The sequence below is a fragment of the Castor canadensis genome, chromosome 1 (assembly GCF_047511655.1).
Source record: "Castor canadensis chromosome 1, mCasCan1.hap1v2, whole genome shotgun sequence".
NCBI classification, from domain to species: domain Eukaryota; kingdom Metazoa; phylum Chordata; class Mammalia; order Rodentia; family Castoridae; genus Castor; species Castor canadensis.
In genome coordinates, this window is record NC_133386.1 from 53,566,463 (window position 1) to 53,588,651 (window position 22,189).

The 22,189-nt window shown below is 36.8% G+C and overlaps 1 protein-coding gene across 2 annotated transcripts in view; it reads left to right on the forward strand.

Moving 5' to 3' along the window:
• Sesn1 (sestrin 1) overlaps nucleotides 1–22,189 on the forward strand; it is a 94,691-nt gene that overhangs the window by 28,330 nt on the left and 44,172 nt on the right. The window contains exon 1 of one of the 2 annotated variants that reach the window (XM_074077121.1): nucleotides 19,926–20,065. The exons of the other annotated variant lie outside the window; for it this stretch is intronic. The gene's annotated coding sequence lies outside the window, so the exon portion shown is untranslated. Of the gene's footprint in view, nucleotides 1–19,925; nucleotides 20,066–22,189 lie in introns of those variants that run through there. 2 annotated transcript variants of the gene reach the window in all.

The window sequence follows — 22,189 nt, forward strand, 5'->3', positions numbered from 1 at the left end:
GGATGGGGAGAAACTAACAATATTTATTCTTCTAAACCTGAGAAGCATCATAATAAATAACAGTAGTTTTGGGGGACAATAACATTTTTATAAACCTCTAACAACACTAATAGTGATAATGATTCTAAATAATGCCAATACTAAAGGAAATTTAAGCTTATAGAGACTGGTAATAATTGTAAAAATGAGAATGATAAAGGAGGAAATTGAAAAGAGTCAATGAACTATTGAATTTGGAGAGTGGAAGATTGAAAATTAGTATAAAATTTTATATTTAGTGAATTAGAAGGTTAGTCCAATGGGAGAAGGTAAGGCTAGTAAATACTATGCCTGTTGGGGCTTGTACATGGGACCTTGTACATGTTAAACACAATTTCTACTGCTGAACTATACCCCTAACCCCTATTTCATTATTTTTAAATTGTCACAATATATTTGGTAATATGAAGACTTGCAGGCAGATAGATGGGTGTAGAAAGTATACAAGAGAGAGCCAATTGTTACTGTTTTGCCTCTATTACACAGAGAGATTGCTAAATTGTTACTAGTTTTTTTATCACACAGATTTTTTTCAGCATTAAAGTAAATTGTCAATAATGTATTCTGATTTACACATGACATACTTTCTATGTCTCCTTCCTTTTGTTTGATGTTCTCTCTCTCTCTCTCTCTCTCTCTCTCTCTCTCTCTCTCTCTCTCTCGCTCTCTCTCTCGCTCTCTCTCTCTCTCTCTTTGTCTGGTGGGATTGGGGCTTGACTTTAGGGCTTCATGCTTGCAAAGCAGGTGCTCTTCCACTTGACCTACACCTGCGGTCAGTTTTGCTCTGGTTATTTTGGAGATGATTGGGGAAAGGGTCTCTTGAACTATTTGCCGAGACTGGCCTTGAACCACAGTCCTCCCAGTCTCAGCCTCCCAAGTAGCTAAGATTACAGTTGTGAGCCACTGGCACCCAACTCTAAGCTGATTTTTAAAAACTCAATTGATTATGACCTATAATTTGATTTAGTGATTGATGATGAACTCTGGCTTTTAAATCTTCCTTATGTTTTTAAGTACATACTGTTCTAAATCATTTTCTATTTGGGTGTTAATTATCATATCATTGGACAGAGTATTATCTAGGTAGCTGAATCCATGGTGCTTTGGAGCCAGATACACTATTTCCCATAATAGCCTGATAGTTAGCCTAAGTCACCTTTAGGTGTATTGACTCTGAGATAACTCTGGAGTCATCTGTAAACTATCTATCCATCTATCATCTTAGCATACAATTGAAGAATATAAAAGTATGGCTGTTTGAGAATTTAGATGACCAGACCCTGTAGGAAAGGAGAAGGGGCAAGGAAGAAATCCTAGAGATTAGCAGATAACAAGCCAGTTTGGTGGCAAGGCTAAATATTAGTTTGGTAAGATTCTAAGACTATTTCATGATGATTTTACCAGTCATTGTTGACTCCCATGTTGTATCAGTTAGCTTTGCATTGCTATGGCAAAGTATTAGACATAAATAACTTAAAGGAGGAAAGACTTCATTTGGTTCACAGTTCAGAGATTTTGATCCATGGTTGGCTGGTTCTGTTGCTATGGACCTGTGGTAAGGTAGAACATTCATGGTGGTGAGAACATGTGGCCTCACTGTAGCCAGAAAGCAGAACAAGTGAGAGACAGAGGAAGGGGCCAGAGACAAGACATACCCTTGAAGGGCATGCTCCCTGGTGATCCACTTCCTCAAACTAGACTCTGCCTTCCGTTTCTACCATGTCCCAATAGTCTATTCAGTTTTGAATCGATCAGTGGATTAATCCATTGATGAGGTCAGAACCCTCACAAACCAGTTGCTTTCTAAAACTGCCACAAGCTGAAGACCAAGCCTTCAACACATGAGTCTTCTGGGTGGGAGGCACTTTAATATCTGAGCCATAACACATGTCATAAGTTTCAGTTAATTCTTGGGTCCAGGATTATACACATGGCTCAGTTTTTTTCTTCTGTTTAATTTAGATTTGATGTAGGTAGAGTGAAATAAATGAAAATCTTAATTTTAGATTTTCATGAGAGTTTTTTTTTTTTTTTGGTGGTACTGTGGCTTGAACTCAGGGCTTATACCTTGAGCCACTCCACCAGCCTTTTTTTTTGAGATAGGTTCTCACAAACTATTTACCCAGGCTGACTTCGAACCACAATCCTCCTGATGTCTGCCTCCTGAGTAGCTAGGATTACAGACATGAGCCACTGGCACCTGGCCAGGATTTTTTGTTTTTAATTTTTTTAAAGTATAACTATTTTCAGATATGATAAGTACCAGAAAACTTGTGAAAGGCATTTTTCCCCAAAAAAAAGACTTCATTAACTTCCCAGTATATAATGAATATCTTTGTATGCAAATGTGTAAAACTCCCTGGTAAGGAATTTGTAGATTGAGTAGGAAAACAGTAAGATTAAAAGGTGGCAGTATGAGATTTGTCTGATACAAATTGTCATCAGAAGTTTAAAAGCACAAGGATCAGCAGAGGTACATAGGAAAATCCAAAGGGACAATGGCATTAAGCACAGTTTTAATCTCAGAAGTGGCCTCACACTCCAAGGATTTTAAGCAAAACTAATCTTTAGTGGCATGATAGCAAATTTGGACAGACACTTCCTCAGCTGTAGTTCTCCAGACTTTCTCTTAATTGCTCTCTTCTCTGTGATCATTTCTACATCATCCCCACCCCCATCTTCCCCAACCATCATTATAACTGAACTGCCTACTGGGTAGGGCCTGTGGAGAATTTGAGTCAAGGCATTAGTCTATTATTTCCTATAGCCTCCGGCCTTTCCCCCATCCACCCTACCCAAGAGTAGGCTTCCTTTTACATGCACCACCCCCCAACACACACATTTATATGTACACACACACACACACACACACACACACACACACACCCCTCTTCAGTTACTCTTGGACCTATCCTGGCAGTCTCCTTCTCTTCCTGTATCTCATATAGTGATGTACCTCCCACCCTGGCTGACAGAAATATTCCTGCTCTCTTCTTCTGTTTGACCTCTGTAGGACATCCAGGAATTGGGACTCAAAGCAGTGACAAGGGCGCAGTGACTGCTTCTCATTGAGAAGTCTTGGTGTAGTTAAGATGTTGTGTTTTCCCTGAGACCAACCATGCAGTGTGTTTCAAACTTTGTAGATGAAGGGATTTCTAACAATTGTATATTTACCTTTATATTTAAATTCATGTTGTAATATCTCTCTCTCTCTCTCTCTCTCTCTCTCTCTCTCTCTCTCTCACACACACACACACACACACACACACACACACACACACGAGTTCTCAAAGTGTTTGGTTAAAGACCAAATTCTATGTAAGGTCTCAGAAGATTTACCATCCAAACTGGGCTGTTGTGAGAGGATGAATTGTGCCTAGTGTATTAGTCTGCCTTTTCACTGAGACAAAATAACTGAGCAAAACAATATAGGGGAGGAAAGATTTATTTTTGCTTCATTTCAGAGATTTCAGTCTATCATAGCAGGGAGACATGACAGAGCAGAGCAGCTCATAACATGACAAACAGGAAACAGAGAGGAGTAGCAGGAAGGTACCAAGACCAAGATAAGTCCTTTGAAGACATTCCCCCACTGAGACACTTTCTCCAACAAGGCCCTACCTTCCACAATTCCATTACCTCCCAATAGTCTATTCAGATTTTGAATCCATCAATGTATTTGTCCATTCATGAAGTCAGAACTCTCATAATCCAGTTACTTCCCAAAAGTCCCACCTATGTACAGTGCTTGTATCAGGGACCAAGCTTTCAATACATGAGCCTTTTGGGGAGACACTTCATATCCAGACCATAACAACATGTCAACAGTAGCATACCAGGATGAATAGTCACCCTTCCCATGAAGCCCACATGGTCTGGCCACTACTGAACTCCATAGCCTTTTCTTGCAATGTGCTCTTCTTCACTCTGTGTCCCTGACTACCAGCATCGTTCAACTCCCTTTTCAGGGAGTTGCTTCCCAGTGCTGCTTCTTATACATGCTTTTCCTCTTCCTGGACAAAGTTGCTCCTTGATGATCTTTTTTCACTAATAGATTCCTCCTGCTCATCTTCCAGATTTTACTTGGTTGTAACCTCTTGGAGGAAGTCTTCTAAGACTTTCCTGATCAGATCCATTCTCTTTATTATTACTTCTCAGCACCATATCACATTTTGATAATTCTTAGATTACTGTCTGTTCACCACTAGAGCGAGGCTTACTGGAGGTAAGAATTTTCTTGCCATTTATTTCTCTGTCAGTAGGCACATAGTAAGAGCTAAGCAAATATTTGTTAGATTAATTTACAAGGGGAAGGTGAAGATCAAGTTTACTGTATATCCTAAAATTAAGGTGAAATTAATTCCAATATTAAATTCCCATTTAATTTTTGCTTAAAAGAATACATTTTAAATTTACAATTAAAAGTGTTCCAAATTTGACATTTTAATTTCTGTATGCTATACAGAAATGTAAAATTCCTACATTAATTAAATTTACTGAAAAAATTTTTGATCAAGGCTTTTTCCTCATATAACATACCTTTCAATTATTTAGGTTTAATCCAATCAATCAAATGTGGTTCACAACAACCTATATTAGAACAGCTTACAATTAGGAAAACTTATTGTTGCTTTAATTTTAGATTATGGTTATTTTAAAGTCAGATAGATAGCTGAGCTATGTTTGAGACATTTCAAACAGTAAAATGCATTTTTAAAGAGTAGCAATTTTAATCCCAAATTAAATCACCATTCATACACAATTATTTAATCAACTATTTATTTACTTATTTATTCACTGTATAGCCTAGGCTGGCCTCAAATTCATGATCCTCATGCCTCTGCTTCCCCAGGGAAGCAGGTGTATACCACCATTCCTGGCTACATTTATTTAGTTTGAAGTTGGTATTTCATGATGGAAAGATTGAAAGGGAAATTTCCCTCTTGAGACACTGAAAGATACCTGGCATAAATTTAACAGAAGGGAGGAAGAGCATGTGATTATTCCTGGTTCTGATGATCCTTTGTTTTTAGGGGAAATTTTGCTAATTTCTTGTAACAAATCAGTACTGATCTCATTTAATCATAATTTAAACTAGATTAAATTATGCTGTATAGTCTAAATAGAATTGAGGATCCTACAGATGTTGTACTAATTATAGTCATTGATGGCCTATTTTTTCTGACCCAAAAAGGTAAACGAGGGAGAGAATTGTCTATGCCTTTAAAAATCTTCCCTTTAAAAGAGATTAGTTCATTGCCATCACTATTTATTTTAACATGATGCTTTTCTAGAATTTTTATAAAACTCCATGGTACTCAATTAATCAAGAAAAAAGAAGCTGGGTATGGAAGTGTATGTGTGTAATCCCAGGTACTCTGGAATCAGAGGTAGGAGGATTGAGGTTCAAGACCAGCCCAGGCAAAAATTAGGGAGACCTTCTCTCAAAAGCAAAATAAAAACAAATGGGTTAGGGGCATAGCTCTAGCAGTAAAGTGCCTGCCTGGCAAGTGTGAGGCCCTAAGTTCAATTACCAGTACCATAAAAAATTAAAAAATAGGAACAATTAATCACCCAAAAGAAAAAAGACTTGGTAAGTGAAATTAAGTGGGCCACAGCTCTTCCTACTCCAGTTAGAACTTGTAAAGTTTTATAAACAGATGCTTTAAACAAAAGATGGAATGTATGGATCAGGAATACCTATACAAGACATTAGTTTAAAAAATAGTTTCAGCATTTTCTATAATACTTGTCTTAAAAGTCTCCAGTTTCTATTCCAGAAAAAAAAATACTATCTTTTGCTAATGTTTTATTTGGTGGTATAGCTTTTTCTGCAAATTATATATTTACTCATATATATGTATGTGTGGGGGGTTTTTTTGTTGCCACTGCTTATTAATAAATAATGAACAGCAGCCTCACTTGGTGCTTTAAGGCTGAGAACTAAAGGGGTGACTGACTTTTAGAAAACCAAAGTAGGTCAAAGAATACCATGGTGTGGCAAAGGGGAAGTCCCTGAGCTTATTCACATTGTCTTGGCTTGGTGGAGTCTACTTTCATTGTTACAGTCTAGCCATGTCTTCCTGTGAATGGAAGAAATACTCAGGTTGAAGAAAAGTCTCAGGAATATTATAAGTAACTTTTTAGAACAATGTGTTGCTGTCAGTTTTTGGAAGGACCAGTAGGGGAAGCAGAGGGGAGAATAAAAATTACAACTGAATTTTTTTCTAATTCCACCAGATCATTACCAGAAGTATGACAGCCTCTTAAAGTTTGATAGAAGGAGTGCTGTTTGGGTCTTACCTAGTATAGTCATTGTGAAAATGACCATATTTTAGAATAAAAGAGTCATTCCGACCTTAGAAAACAATGTCATGTTAGTTTTGAACATACATAATTGAATGAAATCAAGTCTAGTGATCACATTTTTATGAAATGCTATTTTGTGCCTGCTTGACTATAATTAAGCAGTACTATTAGAATTTAGAAGTATATTCCTGCTGTCTTCAAAGATCCTAGACTTTTTTACATCTCAAAGTTAAAATGAAATTTCCTTTAATTAAATTTTAGGAAATGGTTTTCTCAAGTTGGTTAAATGTTAAGAAGTTACTATCTTCAAATTTTATATAAGTACAGTGATACATATGGAGTTACATGAATTTTAGAAAACTATATTGTGTATTTCCTCAAATACAGTATACATGGTATCTTGGATTATGTTATCTCATAGAGCAGAAGGTTTGTTCTCTGGCTAAATTTCCTTTCTTAGGTACCCACCCCTGACCCTTTTTAAGGGCAAGAGACTCATGAGAAACACTAAGCCTTTTAGAGATCAGAGTTTTGCTGAAGTTATTTTCTATTCTTGTATTTGCCAAGAACTGCTGACAACTTAAAAGCAATCATATGAGTGAATACCAGTTGCTTAGATTGTTTGATGATTTTGGACAAGTGTGGATCAGGATTTCCTGTAATTTTTCTTCCTCTTCTGGAACTGTGTTGCCTCTATCTCTGAGCAATGGTACACTTGGAAAGAAAAAAACAAAGCAAGGTCACTAAATCTAAATTACTTTTACTTCTGTGCCAAATGAAACTTTCCTCCTGTTATGTGTGAACAGTTTTTGGCATGTCGAGAGAGAGTTGCAGTTAAGAGAGGGAATGTTGGGTTTTTAGGAGAGGAGATCTTTCTTAGCTGAACTCTCACTTGTGTACTTCATTTAGAGACAGCCAGTCCTTGCTCTTTGGCTGAAACTTGTTCCCAGGATCCATGTGATAAAGCAGATTATCCTTGAGAAACCCTTGTGGATTACACGATCTGGCAGTTTAGAATCTATTCCGGAGTTCTTTGTTTCGGAGAGGTGCTGCTGAATGAATTTTTTACAGCATGTGTCAAAGAGAGTCATGTTTTAAGAAGTAGGCACTCTGTTAAAAGAACTGTAATTGCTTGCTAAATGAAGGGGATAATCTTAGTCACTGTCCTGAAATACTAGGAGTGCCTATAGAATAGCCTAGATCAGGAAATGAACAGCTGGGTTCCAGAAGATAAGAGAAGTATGAACTTCTGAGCAGAAGCAGATCCTTGAATAAAAGGAACCTTTCTTTGGAAGCTATAGTTGGGTTTTGAGAATTGTGCATGTCAGTCAGGAATGTGTTTGTAAATAATGGGAGACCCTACCTACTATATGGTAAAAACAGATAAGGGGTCTTCCTCCATAAGAAGTTGTGTTTTAGGCAGACACTGACACTCACTATATAAAAGTGATGTTTTACTGTTCTTAGAAAGTTATTTCCATCCTCACAGTCACAGAATGACTATTCTGCCTTCAAGGATCAGAGTATTTGTTATCTGTTGTTGCATAACAAATTATCCTCAAAACATACGAGCTTAAAGTCATAGACATTATCTCCAATGTTTTCTGAGAGTTGGGAATTTAGGAGTGGTTCAGCTGGGAGGTTCTGGCTCAGGGCGCCTCATGAGGTTGCAGTTAAGATCTCAGCTGGGACTGAAGTCCCATGAAGACTTCATTGAGCTAGGGGTCTGCTTCTGAACTAATTCATATGACTACTGGCAGGACAGTTCAGTTTCTTACCATATGGACCTCTGTGTAGGGCTTGGCAAACAAATTTGCCAAAACAAATTATGTGAGTGAGCTCACATGTGCAGGGGAGGAGAAAAGATGGACGCTATCGTGTCTTTTTGTCTTTTATAAGCTAAGTTTGGAAGTTACATATCATTTCTGCCACATTCTGTTGTTCATACAACCTTTATACAATATGAGGAAACTACACAGAATGTAGATATCAGGAATCTTTGGGAGCCATCTTGGAGGCTGCCTACTGCACATCACAAGTATGTTCCAGGTAGTAAGAAAGAAAGGACAGAGGTGGTACTGCAAACTTCTGTCTGTATCTCATCAGTCAGCACTGTGTAACATGGCCTCTCATGGGGTGTTGGGAAATCAAGTTTGTAACTTTACAGCATCTGTAGTAGGCAAGAGAAGGAAGTTGGAAATAGAATTTGGGACAGCATAATGTCCTTTGCCACTACCACATGTGATGGCAGTGACTACTTTTAATTTGCTTGCATTGCCTATTCTTAGAATTAACAATTTGTTTTCTAGGAGGAAATTTAGTCTATAAAAGTTTGAATAAAAGGATTTCTGAAAAATATATTTTTTAATTTTTTTACAAAAGTTTTTGGGCACTGAGCACCAGTGGCTCACACCTACAATCCTAGCTATTTGGAAAGCTGAGATCAGAGGATCACAGTTCAAGACCAGCCTGGGCAACTAGTTTGCAAGATGCCATCTCCAAAATAACTAGAGCAAAATGGGCTGGAGGTATGGCTCAAGTGGTAGAATGCCTGCTTTTTGAGCTCGAAGCCCTGAGTTTGAACCCCAGTCCCGACAACAACAAAAAAAGAAAATTAGTGGGTGGGGGAAGGGGGCTGGAGATGTGGCTCAAGTGGTAAAAGCATGCCTGGTAAAGCGTGAAGCCCTAAGTTCAAATCCCAGTACCACTGAAAAAAATTTTTTGAGACAGGGTCTTACCATGTAAGGCCCATGGTAGCTTCAACCTTAAGGTCCTCCTGCTTCCACTTCCTGATTGCCCAGTTTACAGGAGTGAACTACTGCACTCAGCCAAAACAAAGTTTTTAGGTGTACTCTTGTTTCAGAAATAAAGCTCTTACTGGTAGCTAGTTGCCAGAAAATATCTGAAGTTTACTAAATTGTGGGTGACAATATAGTTTGTGGTAATTTTCTCATGTCTGTTCTTTTAGATTTGGTTGCATATAACATTTTGGTAGTGAATGTTCTAAAATTTCAGACTATTCCCCAAAAGATAAATTCTTTACAGCAACAAAAATTTATTGAGTGCCTACCATAAATCATTTTCGTTTAGTGTACAATATAAAATTTTTTTGGGAAATTTTGAAAAAAATCTCTGCCAGTCACTATGTCACTTGGTGACTGTTTCTTTTATAGTTATTACTAGATTTTTGAGAATCATATTGTTGATTTGAGTACCTATATCTGTTTTCCATTTATTCTTTCAGTAGTTAATACCAAATTGCATTTCTGAAAATGTCATACAACTTGAAAGTATAAAAGTAAACTCTGATCTTAAACTGGATCCCTCGTTGAAGAGAATGCTGGTGGAAATTGGATGCAAAACTTAAACAGAAAAGTAGGTAAGGACCAGAATTACCCTCAGTTTTCTCTCTACCCAGAGACCAGGGAATGATGAGGGTCTCTAGAAAGTAAGACAGACTTGTTTCGTAGATGTATTGAGACACCTTCTTGGGGAGTATAATAAAGTTTGAACATATCTCACAATAACAAATATAACTGCTAAGTTGACCTCAAACTAGGGAAGACCCCTTAAAGTATAAAGACAGAGGAGAAACCTTTAACAGAAAAGACAGTTTTGATTACATACAAATCAAGTCTATCATAGCCAGGCATGATGGAACATGCAGGAGGCTGAAGCAGGTGGATCTCAAGTTTGAGACCAGCCAAGGCTCCGTAGCAAGAGTCTGCCTCAGAAAACCAAAATCAAAACAAAGCAAAAAACAAAAACAAAAACAAAAAACCCTTTAAAACTAGCTACTCAATAAGGAAAAGCAAGACAAATATTTTTTGAAAAGAGGTGTTGTAAAATAAAAATTTCCAACAAATGTGCTAAAACATTCAATTTGGCATAAAAGAAGAAATTTTAAAGGAGACTTTTTTGCTTACTATCTTGGTAGAGTTTTTTTTAAGTGACAATCTTTATGTAGGTAAGGATATTATAAAACCGGTCTTCTCATACGCTGCTTAAAGGAACATAAATTGATTTAACATCATAATTATTCATATGTATTTTATTCTGTAATTCCACTTAGAACAAAAATAATATTTCTTCAGGCTGGGCATAGTGTGTCACTTCTGTAATCCTAGCTACTTGAGAGTCATTGATAGAATCATGGTTTGAGGCTAGCCAAAGCTAAAAAAAAAAAAAAAACTAAGTGAGACCCTATCTCAAAGAATAAGCTGGTTATAGTGCTTCTTATCTGTAATCCTTAACTATGCTGGAGATGTAGGTAGAAGGATTGCATCTGAGCCCAACCGTGACAAAAAGTGCAAGACCCTGTCTGAGAAATAACTAAAGCAAAAAGGACTGGAGACAAGACTCAAGTTGTAGAGCGCCTGCCTGCCTAGCAATTGCAAGGCCCAGAGTGCAAGCCTCAGTACTGCCAAAATAAACTAAAATAAAAACTATTTCTCCAGCAGTTCTCTAAAGGAATTTTTTCACTGTAAAGGATTATTACAAAAATCAGATTTAAACAACCTTTTAAATCTACATTTCAACTTTAGACTATATTGGTCTCTCTGTTGAACTGAGAGAATTAACAAACTTACTGTCTTTTCTTACTTTCACCTCCTGTTTTTAGTCTTTTTTTCTCTCATGCTATTTTGGTACTGCTGGCGATCAAACATGCGGCCTTGCACATGCTAAGCATGCCCTCTACAACTGAGCTATATCCTCACCCCTTATCTATTTTTGTTAGTCAAATTACTATGTTTACAGTCTTAAGATATATAACATTTAAATTCTATTTCATTAAATATAACTCTCAAGAGTAAGTTTTAGTTCTCTATTTTATTACGTAAATTTATTTTTTTCGGTGGTATAAACAATCAGCAGAAAATTAAATTGACAATAACTTAGAACTATGTCCACGAAGTTGTACCAAGATTCCTTCCCGCCACCACCACTCTTCCCCCAAAAAAGGAAGAAAGAAAATGAACAGCTTGTGTGGTTGAGAGGGAGAAGCAGGAGAACTGTGAGTTCCAAGCCAATGTCTGCTATGCAATAAGACCCTATGTCAAAAACAAATGAAAACAACAACAAAAAAGAAAGAAAGAGGAAAAAGTTGACAAGGGGAAATTTGGGGCAAGAAACAACCTCAAAATAAAGGTAAAAAAACTAAAACTGACAAAGTAAATTTAATGACCAATAAAAGAAAAACAAATTGATTTTTTTGTCACATTGATAAAAATAGTGGCCACAAAATAGAATTCAAAATGGCAGAACTTTATAATTTATCAAACTTGATATGAATGATCAAATCCTCATTTATGAATAAATCACTTAGTTGCTGTGCTGCTGGGGTTTCGTTGAGAAAGTTCTTACCTATACCTACTAACTCCAGAGTATTTCCTACTCTTTCCTGTATCAACTTTAGAGTTTGGGGTCTGATATTAAGATCCTTGATCAATTTTGAGTTAATCTTGGTATAGGGTGATATACATGGATCTAGTTTCAGTTTTTTGCAGACTGCTAACCAGTTTTCCCAGCAGTTTTTGTTGAAGAGGCTGCTATTTCTCCATCATATATTGCGGCACTATTCACAATAGCCAAGTTATGGAAACAGCCAAGATGCCCCACCACTGACGAATGGATTAAGAAAATGTGGTATCTATACACAATGGAATTCTATGCAGCCATGAAGAAGAACGAAATGTTATCATTCGCTGGTAAATGGATGGAACTGGAGAACATCATTCTGAGTGAGGTTACCCTGGCCCAAAAGACCAAAAGTTGTATGTTCTCCCTCATATGTGGACATTAGATCAAGGGCAAACACAACAATGGGATTGGACTATGAGCACATGATAAAAGCGAGAGCACACAAGGAAGGGGTGAGGATAGGTAAGACACCTAAAAAATTAGCTAGCATTTGTTGCCCTTAATGCAGAGAAACTAAAGCAGATACCTTAAAAGCAACTGAGGCCAATAAGAAAAGGGGACCAGGAACTAGAGAAAAGGTGAGATCAAGAAGAATTAACCTAGAAGGTAACACCCACGCACAGGAAATCAATGTGAGTCAATGCCCTGTATACCTATCCTTATCTCAACCAGCAAAAATCCTTGTTCCTTCCTATTATTGCTTATACTCTCTCTACAACAAAATTAGAAATAAGGGCAAAATAGTTTCTGCTGGGTATTGAGGGGGTAGGGGGAGAGGGAGGGGGTGGAGTGGGTGGTAAGGGAGGGGGTGGGGGCAGGCGGGAGAAATGAACCAAGCCTTGTATGCACATATGAATAATAAAAGAAAAATAAATAAATAAAATTTTAAAACAAAAAAAAAATGAATAAATCAAATCTACATTTATGGAAAAAGAATTTCAGTGAAAAATTTTGGAAACTGAAAGTTGAAAAGAAATTAAATACAATGTGTTATAAATCAATGATCATAGAATTCAGTTGCTTCAGAATACTTTCTTGGTGAAATTCATTATTATTGATATAATTCTAATTAATAAAATACACTTAGAAATATGAAGTCAAAACATTCTGAACCTATAAGATTCAAAAGAATGCATGAATAAATGAATATTGCAACTGGTCTGCATCTTAACAGGAATACCACAGGTTTATTATCCAAGGGCCCAATCCGTTGAAAGTGACAGAGTTTTTACCAGGCATACCATCTAGTCATTTTATGATTGTTGGCATCAGGAGGATGTTTTACAATTGTATTTTGAATTTTTTTTTTTTTTTTACTGCTTTCCCTCTATTCTCATCTCCTTTCTCCTGAAAATAGTTCATTTTTTCCCAGTTTATTCTCAATAGTATGTTTACCATTTCCATTTTCACAGCTCAAGTACCATCATTCCTGGACTATGGTAACTTTCCATACTTTTAGACCAGCTGTGGGACTGATCAACCAGTCCTAGCCCTGAGCCATTTTCTTTTTTTCTTTTCTTTTTTTGTTATATTCATATGTGCATACAATGTTTGGGTCATTTCTCCCCCCTTCCCCCACCCCCTCTCTTACCCCCCAACCCCTCGCTACCAGGCAGAAACTATTTTGCCCTTATCTCTAATTTCGTTGAAGAGAGAGTATAGGCAATAACAGGAAAGACCAAGGGTTTTTGCTAGTTGAGATAAGGATAGCTATACAGGGAGTTGACTTGCATTGCTTTCCTGTGCATGTGTGTTACCGTCTAAGTTAATTCTTCTTGAACTAACCTTTTCTCTAGTTCCTAGTCCCCTTCTCCTATTGCCCTCTGTTACTTTAAAGTATCTGCTTTAGTTTCTCTGCATTGAGGGCAACAAATGCTATCTAGTTTTTTAGGTGTCTTACCTATCCTCACCCCTCCCTTGTGTACTCTCGCTTTATCCTGTGATCAAAGTCCAATCCCCTTATTCTGTTTGCCCTTGATGTAATGTCCACATATGAGAGAGAACATATGATTTTTGGTCTTTTGGGCCAGGCTAACCTCACTCAGAATTATGTTTTCCAGTTCCATCCATTTACCTGCAAATCATAACATTTCATTCTTCTTCTTGGCTGCATAAAATTCCATTGTGTATAGATACCACATTTTCTTAATCCATTCGTCAGTAGTGGGGCATCTTGGCTGTTTCCATAACTTGACTATTGTGAATAGTGCTGCAATAAACATGGGTGTGCAGGTGCCTCTGGAGTAACCTGTGTCACATTCTTTTGGGTATATCCCCAAGTGTGGTATTGCTGGATCATATGGTAGATCAATGTTTAGATTTTTAAGAAGCCTCCAAATTTTTTTCCAGAGTGGTTGTACTAGTTTACATTCCCACCAGCAGTGTAAGAGAGTTCCTTTTTACTCACATCCTCGCCAACACCTGTTGTTAGTGGAGTTGCTAATGATAGCTGTTCTAATGATGATGTGGAATCTTAGCGTGGTTTTAATTTGCATTTCCTTTATTGCTAGGGATGGTGAGCATTTTTTCATATGTTTTTTGGCCATTTGAATTTCTTCTTTTGAGAAAGTTCTGTTTAGTTCACTTGCCCATTTCTTTATTGGTTCATTAATTTTGGGAGAATTTAGTTTTTTGAGTTCCCTATATATTCTGGTTATCAGTCCTTTGTCTGATGTGTAGCTGGCAAACATTTTCTCCCACTCTGTGAGTGGTCTCTTCAGTTTAGAGACCATTTCTTTTGCTGAGCAGAAGCTTTTTAGTTTTATGAAGTCTCATTTATCTATGCTATCTCCTAGTTGCTGAGCTGTTAGGGTTCCATTGAGAAAGTTCTTGCCTATACCTATTAATTCCAAGGTATTTCCTACTCTTTCCTGTACCAACTTTAGAGTTTGGGGTCTGACATTAAGATCCTTGATCCATTTTGAGTTAATATTGGTATAGGGTGATAAACATGGATCTAGTTTCAGTTTCTTGCAGACTGCTAACCAGTTTTTCCAGCAGTTTTTGTTGAAGAGGCAGAGCCATTTTCTAGTATTCTGTCTTGATAGAATCCTTTTCCATAATTAGTACATCCCAGAGCCAGAGGGAAAAACCTGAGTTTAAAGGTATTTACAAACTACTGTTTTTATTCCTGAAGTATTCATACTTATTAATGTAAATATGATATAGGTTCCAGAAAATATTTTCAAAACTAAGCAAATACTCATCCTATAGTTCTTGCTTCATTAAATGTAACCATTCAAGAATTTTCTTCCCCTTAAGTACTCAATTTCAAATAAAAGCAGTAAATGCATTTTGTACCTACTCACTGAGTTTGGAAATGCCAGCTTCCTTAATGTGACTCTGAGGGCTTTCACTGTACAGCCTTGTCTTCCAGCCTCAGCTCCATGGTTTGGTTTTTTTTTTTTTTTTTTTTTTTTTCTTCTATGTTCCCGCTCAGTTCCCTGGTTTTGTAATTGTCCCTACCTAATTCATTATTATCCCTCTTGGAGGCTCTCTCATGCTTCTCAGTCTGTGTGAAGTATTCTCCCCACCCACTGCCTTATTAACACCTCCATATCCTTTTGATCTCAGTGTAAAAGTTGATTGTTCCTGCCAAGTATATGACTTAAGGCTCTTATATCTTTTTTTTTTTTTATTGGACAGGAGTTTGAACTCAGGGCCTTGAGCTTGCTAGGCAGGTAGGTACTCTGCTACTTGAGCCACCTCCAGCCTCTGCTGTCTTATTGTCTGGGTTTCTGTCCCAGCTCATTACTTACTGGCTTTATAATCTTAAATTATTTGACTTCTCTCTGAAAATAATTTTTATTCATAAATACTGTGATTATTAAGTCAGAAACTAAAATGAGTCATATAAAGTACCCCACACAGGACCTAAGGAGTGTTGACTGAAGTACTGGGCAAATAATAAATGAAACTACTTCCAGTCCACCCTCGATGGTACCAGTGTGTCTTGTAGGATAGTTTTGTCTTTAAATACTGATGCCTAGAGACTGATGTAGTACCACTACCTTACGTAAAATGTATTTGCCACTAAAAATGTTTTCGGGCCTTTTTGTGTGTTTGAATATAATAGTGAAAAAGTATTAAAGAATACTTTCATTTTTAGTAACATTACAAAGGGCTTACATTAAAAATTTAAGTAAACAGGCTAGATAGACTATTTAAATAGTGTTTAATCTCAACATTGTAATAATATGCATGAGAAAAAGAACTGAAAGTAAATTATATCTGTGGTTTTCTCTGAGTAGAATTGTGATCAATTTTGATCATTTTGCATTTTTCAACAAGTATTTATGGAATAGCTCTTTGCATGGAGCACTGTTCTAAGCCAAAGAGATCAGGCTGTGGTAGAATTGTCAAATATCCCCGTCTTTTCTCTTCTGCATCATTTTTAGACACCCATGGTTTTTGAATGTTGCTGTTCCAAAACTCAGGTGTTATGAATATAATAGTAGTGAGAGTGGAGTCTTTAAGAGATGAGTAGGCCATGAAGGTTGTTCCCTCCTTAGTGGAATTAAGGCCATTACAAGAGGGTTTACATACCATTTAGCTCTTACCTTTTCTGTTATAGAAAGACACAGCAAGAAGGCCCCCACCAGACCAAATGCCAGATCCCTGGTCTTGGATAGCCCAGCCTCCAGGACTGTGAGAAATAAATTTCTATTTTTATTATAAATTATCCAGTCTCATATTCAGTTATAGAAGCACAAAATGGACTAAGACAATGGCACATTAATGATTCATCATTTTTATCTTGTATTCAGTTGTTAAAAAAGAAAGAAAGAAAACCAGGAACTATGGTTCCCAAACTCTTTGCAATTCTACAACCCTCTTAATGTTTTTCATACCTTGCAACCTTATCTTAGACCTAATAGTAAACATGAAGGTGATAAGAGGGACCCAGCTTAAATATTTAAGTGATTACATTTTCTCCTTGAAAGAGTCAATTCATGTAATGTTACTCATTAATACACAATGTTGCAGCATGTGCAACTCTTTTTTTGTTAAGAATAATCAAATGATTTGTTACATTTTCACTAAAAAAGCCTATTATAGTCTAACTCAGTATGTAAACAAGAAATTTTAAATCTTTCCAATCCTTTTTGAAACTTCATGGAACTTTGCTGCTATACAAGCAACTTAAAGCTACCAATCCAAAAGGAAAAAAGTTTGGGGGGTTGTGTGTGTGTGTTATTTGGTTTTTTGGTTTTTGGTTTTTGGTTTTTTTTTTTTTTCCTTGGTTTTCTGGTGCTGGGGATGAAAATGAAGGTTTCATGCATGCTAGGCAAGTGCTTTATGGCAGCTACATCCCCAGCCCCCAAACAAAAAAAAATTTTGTTTGGTAGAGTCAGGGTTTGAACTCAGGACTTTGTGCTTGCAAAGCATATCTCTACAGCTTGAGCCACACCTCCCGTCCATTTTGTCCTGGTTATTTTGGAGATTGGGGTCTTCTAACCTACTTGCCTGGGCTGACCTCGAACCACAATCCTCCATCTCAGCCTACCAAGTAGCTAGGATTACAGTCATGAGCCACCACCACTCACCCCAAGGAAATTTTAAACCATTGTGAAACTAATCTCTGAAATGAGTTCCTCTGTTTTCTTAAGAGATTTCCCTTTTGCTCCAGAAGTTAATTTACAAATCATTTGTTATGGGCTCATATTTCTGTGAATAAACTGTACTAATACTTGGTGATTAGCTTTAGGGAGAAGCTTATTAAAAGAGCATTCAGCCTATTCTTACTTGAAAAGTCGTGCTAATTGAACCATTTTTTGCTATCACAAGCTACCACTTATAATATTTCTATGCAAATGTAGAAATATAAGACCATATCTCCCCTAAGTATTAGAAGCTGTATTTATTTATTCCTTGTTACCTTCTCATGCTAGACTAGAATCTGAAGATTACAAAGTGTGTATGGAAAGGAAAGGAGGCTAGTGCTGAATGATTTGTGGCCACCAATATGTGTTTTATGAATTCCTCATGCTTATTAAAAGAAGATGGCTGTCTTGCAAAGTCCTGTGATCAGATTGGAAAACAGTATTTGCCCTTAGGCTGGGAGACCTTGGCTAAGGATTCTGTAAGTCTGTGTTGTGATTTGGGGGATAAGAAGGAACTTGAACTGCTTGCCCATTTGTATAGATAGTTGGTTTGAAAGTTGGAGCCTGGTTTTTGCCTGCCTTTCATAGAAACTCTTTATTCGAATGCATGTGTGTGTGTTGTTTTTTTGAGACAGGGTCTTGCTATATAACCCAGTCTGGTCTCAACTTTACTATATAGCTAGCCCAGGCTAGCCACAAACTCAAAATCCTCCTGCCTCTCTGCCTCTACCTCCTCAATGCTGGAATTACAACCATGGGGTGATTACAGGCATGCAACACAATGCTTGATACTCTTTAATAATTTTTATAAAAAGTCTATTTTTGCTATTTCAGACTTGCCTTATTGTCTCTATCCTTAGCATGATGGTAAGTCTGTGAGTCATTATAAATGAAAATAGCTTGTTTTTAATGATTAAAAAAACAGCATTCTGATGTCTTTTTTTAGGTCAAGGTTATTATGTTCACTGCTTCTGAACCCGGAATGTGTTTACTGCTACTTAATGGTGTTGATACAGACAGGTGCCCCCAGCTGATAGCACAGTTGGTCAGTATTTGAACAGATCTCATATGGGCCAGTTTATGCCCTATTTGGATATGTTTAGATTTGAAGTTCCTCCCTTTCATTGTGATTAGAGCAAGGTGGCGACACACCACAAAATTCGTTGAAAAGTAAAAAAGTTATTGGGTGCTTAATAACCTACTAATCTTTTTCACTAAATTAGTCAATATTTTACTTCATGCACAGAGTTTTTAAAAAAGTCAGTTGTTCCTATACTTACTGCCTTTCCTTTGTTGTATTTTATAACACAGTTTTATTTATGATTCCTCATTTTAAGATTTCTTTTAAAGCTGTTACCTGGGTTTCAAACCAAATTCAGAAATGTAGTTTTATGTACTTCATCTTCTCTGGGTATTTATGTTTGTTTTGGCATTCAATTCCTATGTAATTTTCTTTCACCACTAAGTATGAAAGCAGCTGTAAATTTTTGTACAAGTCTTTTCATTTATTTATTTAATTGTTTTAAATTTTTACATTTACTCACATTGTACAAGTCTTAATAAGTTATTCTTCCTCTGTTCCTATTTTTCTGTAAGTTTTTTATTAAAAAAAAAAACAAGAATCCATGCTTAATTTACTTGTATGCTTTTTCTACATCAAGTAATATGATCTTGATTTTGCTTTAGTTTGTTAAAGTGGTAGAATACAGTGATTGATTTTTGGATATTGAATTAGACTTATATTCACAGAACAAATCCCCACTTTGATTGTGTATAATGTTTTTTATATATTGCTAAATTCTGTTGGCTAATAATTTGTTAGGAATTTTTACAACCATATTCATGAGGGCTACTCATGAATGGTCTACTCATCTATTTTGTACTGTCTGTCTGATTTTGGTATAAGGCTAGTACTACTTTCATAAAATTAATTGGAAAGTTTCACCTCCTCTCATTTTCTGTAAAAAGATTGTAAAATTTCTATTAGTTCCTCTTTAAATGTTTGGTAAAATTCTAGTGAATTCATCTGGACTTAAAGATCTATTTTGAGAGAGTTTTCAAAAGAATCACAAATTCAATTTTCTTAATAGTTAAGGGGTTATTCAAATGATCTGTTTCTACGGACATGGAAACTGAGGCACAAAAACACAAAGTGACTGCCCTGTGGCTTAGTCAGAGTCAGACCAGAGGGCATGAGGCCTCCTGGCCGCAGGCCTCCTAAGGGCCTTTGTAGTTAGAGCACAGTAGGTCCAAGGACCAGGGCCCTATGCCCTCTGCTCCCTTCCACACCCCTCCTCAGTTTTATAGCAAGCAGGGCTGAATGATCCCATTGTCTTCCCCAGTTTTTGTGGTCTGGGCCAGTGAGGACAGAGAGACTTTGCCTGGGTCTATACGTGTCCTATCCCGGCCCCAGCCTCAGGGGCTTCTTGAAACCCTTCCTGACACTGAGGGACAGGAGCACAGCCTGCTCCATAGATCTTAAGTCCCCACTTCCTCTAGCTGACCCCAAGGGTAGATGTGCTGGGGTTGGCCCCTGTGGGGAGGAGCTGGCAGTGCCTGTTGCCTGCTCACAGCAGATGGCTCCTGTTATAGTGAAATGAAACTGTAGATTGCAGCTGTTAACACAGCATTTTAAACAACAATAACAAAAAAAGATAAAGACCTGTGTGGTAGAACCAAGGTGGCGATATTAGGTAAGTTGTGGTAGGAATTGACTCATTTAATCTTAATTTTCAACTTTATAAATGTAGAGTTCATAGTATTCCATTATTATCTTTTGGTCTCTGTAGGTTCTTTAATAACAACCCTTTCTTTCATTACTGATATTATTAATGTCTTTTTCTTCTTCATCAGCCTTGCTCAAAGTTGGTTTTGTTTTTGTTTTTTTTTTATTCTTTAAAGAGCCAGCACTTTGTTTCACTGGTTTTTCTCTTTCATTTTTCTGTTTTCAATTTCATTGATTTCTGCACTTTATCATTTCCTTCTTTCTGCTTGCTTCTCAGTTTATATTACTCTTTCTCTGGATAAGTAGAAACTTGGATTCTTTATTTGAAAGTTTTCTCTCTTCTAATATATGAATATAGGGTTATGATTTTCCTTCGGCTTTAGCTGTGTCCCATAAGTTTTAGTGTATTTTCCTTTTCACTCACTTCAAAATATTTTTTTAATTCCTTTTGAGAATTCCTCTTTTACCATGAAGTATTCATAACCATTATTTTTAGTTTCCAAATGTATCTAAGTTTCCTTTCTTTTTTTTCCCTTTGTGATACTGAGGATCTCAAACCCAGAGCTTTGCTCTTGTTAGGCAAGTACTCTACCACTAATCTTATATCTCCAGTCCTTGATTTTACTGTTATCTTCCTATTATTTATTTCTAGTTTGATTTTATTGTGTTTCTTTTAAATTTGCTCAAGTGCTATGGATGTAGCTCAGTGGTACAGCATGTGTTGCTTTAAACTAGACTTCATTTCAAACCCAAACTAGTAAAATATAATACCATGACATTAGTGGTTACTGTTTGCAAAATTGAAGGGAAATTAAGGAAAATTCTCAAGTATCTAGCATGTTTGAGCATTTAGGATAGTATGGTTAAGAAGCTATTATGAGTTAAAGGTTGTATGTAGCATATGCAATCTATAGTCTTGACAAACTTGTGAAGTAAGGCAGAATTGTCTTTGGTCATAGTCTTCCTCCTCCCTATGGAGGTCCTTCCATGCTGTCAGGCACTGAGCCTATTGTCATCATTGTTTTCCTGCTCCAAACCAGCTCTTAGAAAGGAGCTGATACCCCACAATGGAGTTAGATCACTCATACATTTAACTTAAGCATATTTAACTATTCTTGCTCATCAAAAAATTTGTAATGTGGATGGAGTGAACTCAAATATGATGTATTTTACATATTCTGAGAACTTTTGTAAATGCCACAGCATACTCCAGCACAACAATAAAAATAAATAAATAAATTGAAAAAAATTTATAATATGGGGCTGAACATACTTTTAATGAAATTAATTCTGTCCCACATCCCACTCAAGGAGCATATGTCCCTAAGTAATATACAGTAAGAAACTGACATCTGCTATTTTCCCTTTGGTTTGTGTTCCTGCTGGCTTCTCATAGAAAAAGCATCTCACTGGGTTTTTTTGTTTGTTTGTTTATTCATTTATTCATATCGGCAGACATTGTTTGGGCATCTCTTCCCCCTCCTCCCTCTCCTTCCCTATCCCCTTTACTTTCAGGCAGAACCTGTTCTGCCCTCTTCTCCAATTTTGTTGAAGAGAAACATAAGCTCTCATTGGGTTTTTAAATACAAGGTTTCTAAACATAAGCCAATGACTCTAGCTAGTGATAGAATAAAGTAATCTGTTCCAGTGCTGCAGGACCAAATGTCTGCCTTAGGCTCAATAAGTGGTTTGTCAGTCTCCAGCATAGTACCTTCTAAAGGAGATTTTTCAAGGTAAATTGTGTATACATGATTTTGATCTTACATGCCTACATAAGGTTTGAATCCATTATCTAGTTTAATGAATGTCTTAATCCAATTTGTGTTGCTATAACAAAATATACAAGGCTGAATAACTTATAAAGAAGTTTAGTTAAGGTTGTGGGTGGAGCTCAGTGGTAGAGCATTTGCCTGGCATGTGTGAGACTCTGGGTTCAATCCCCAGCACCACACACACAAAAAAAAATTATATATATATATGAAGTTTTATTTAGCTCATGATCCTGGTGATTTGCAGGGTACCAACATCCTGGCTGAGGGAAAGCAGAAAGAGAACTGGCAGTTGCAAAAGAAGCCAAGGCACGGGATGACCT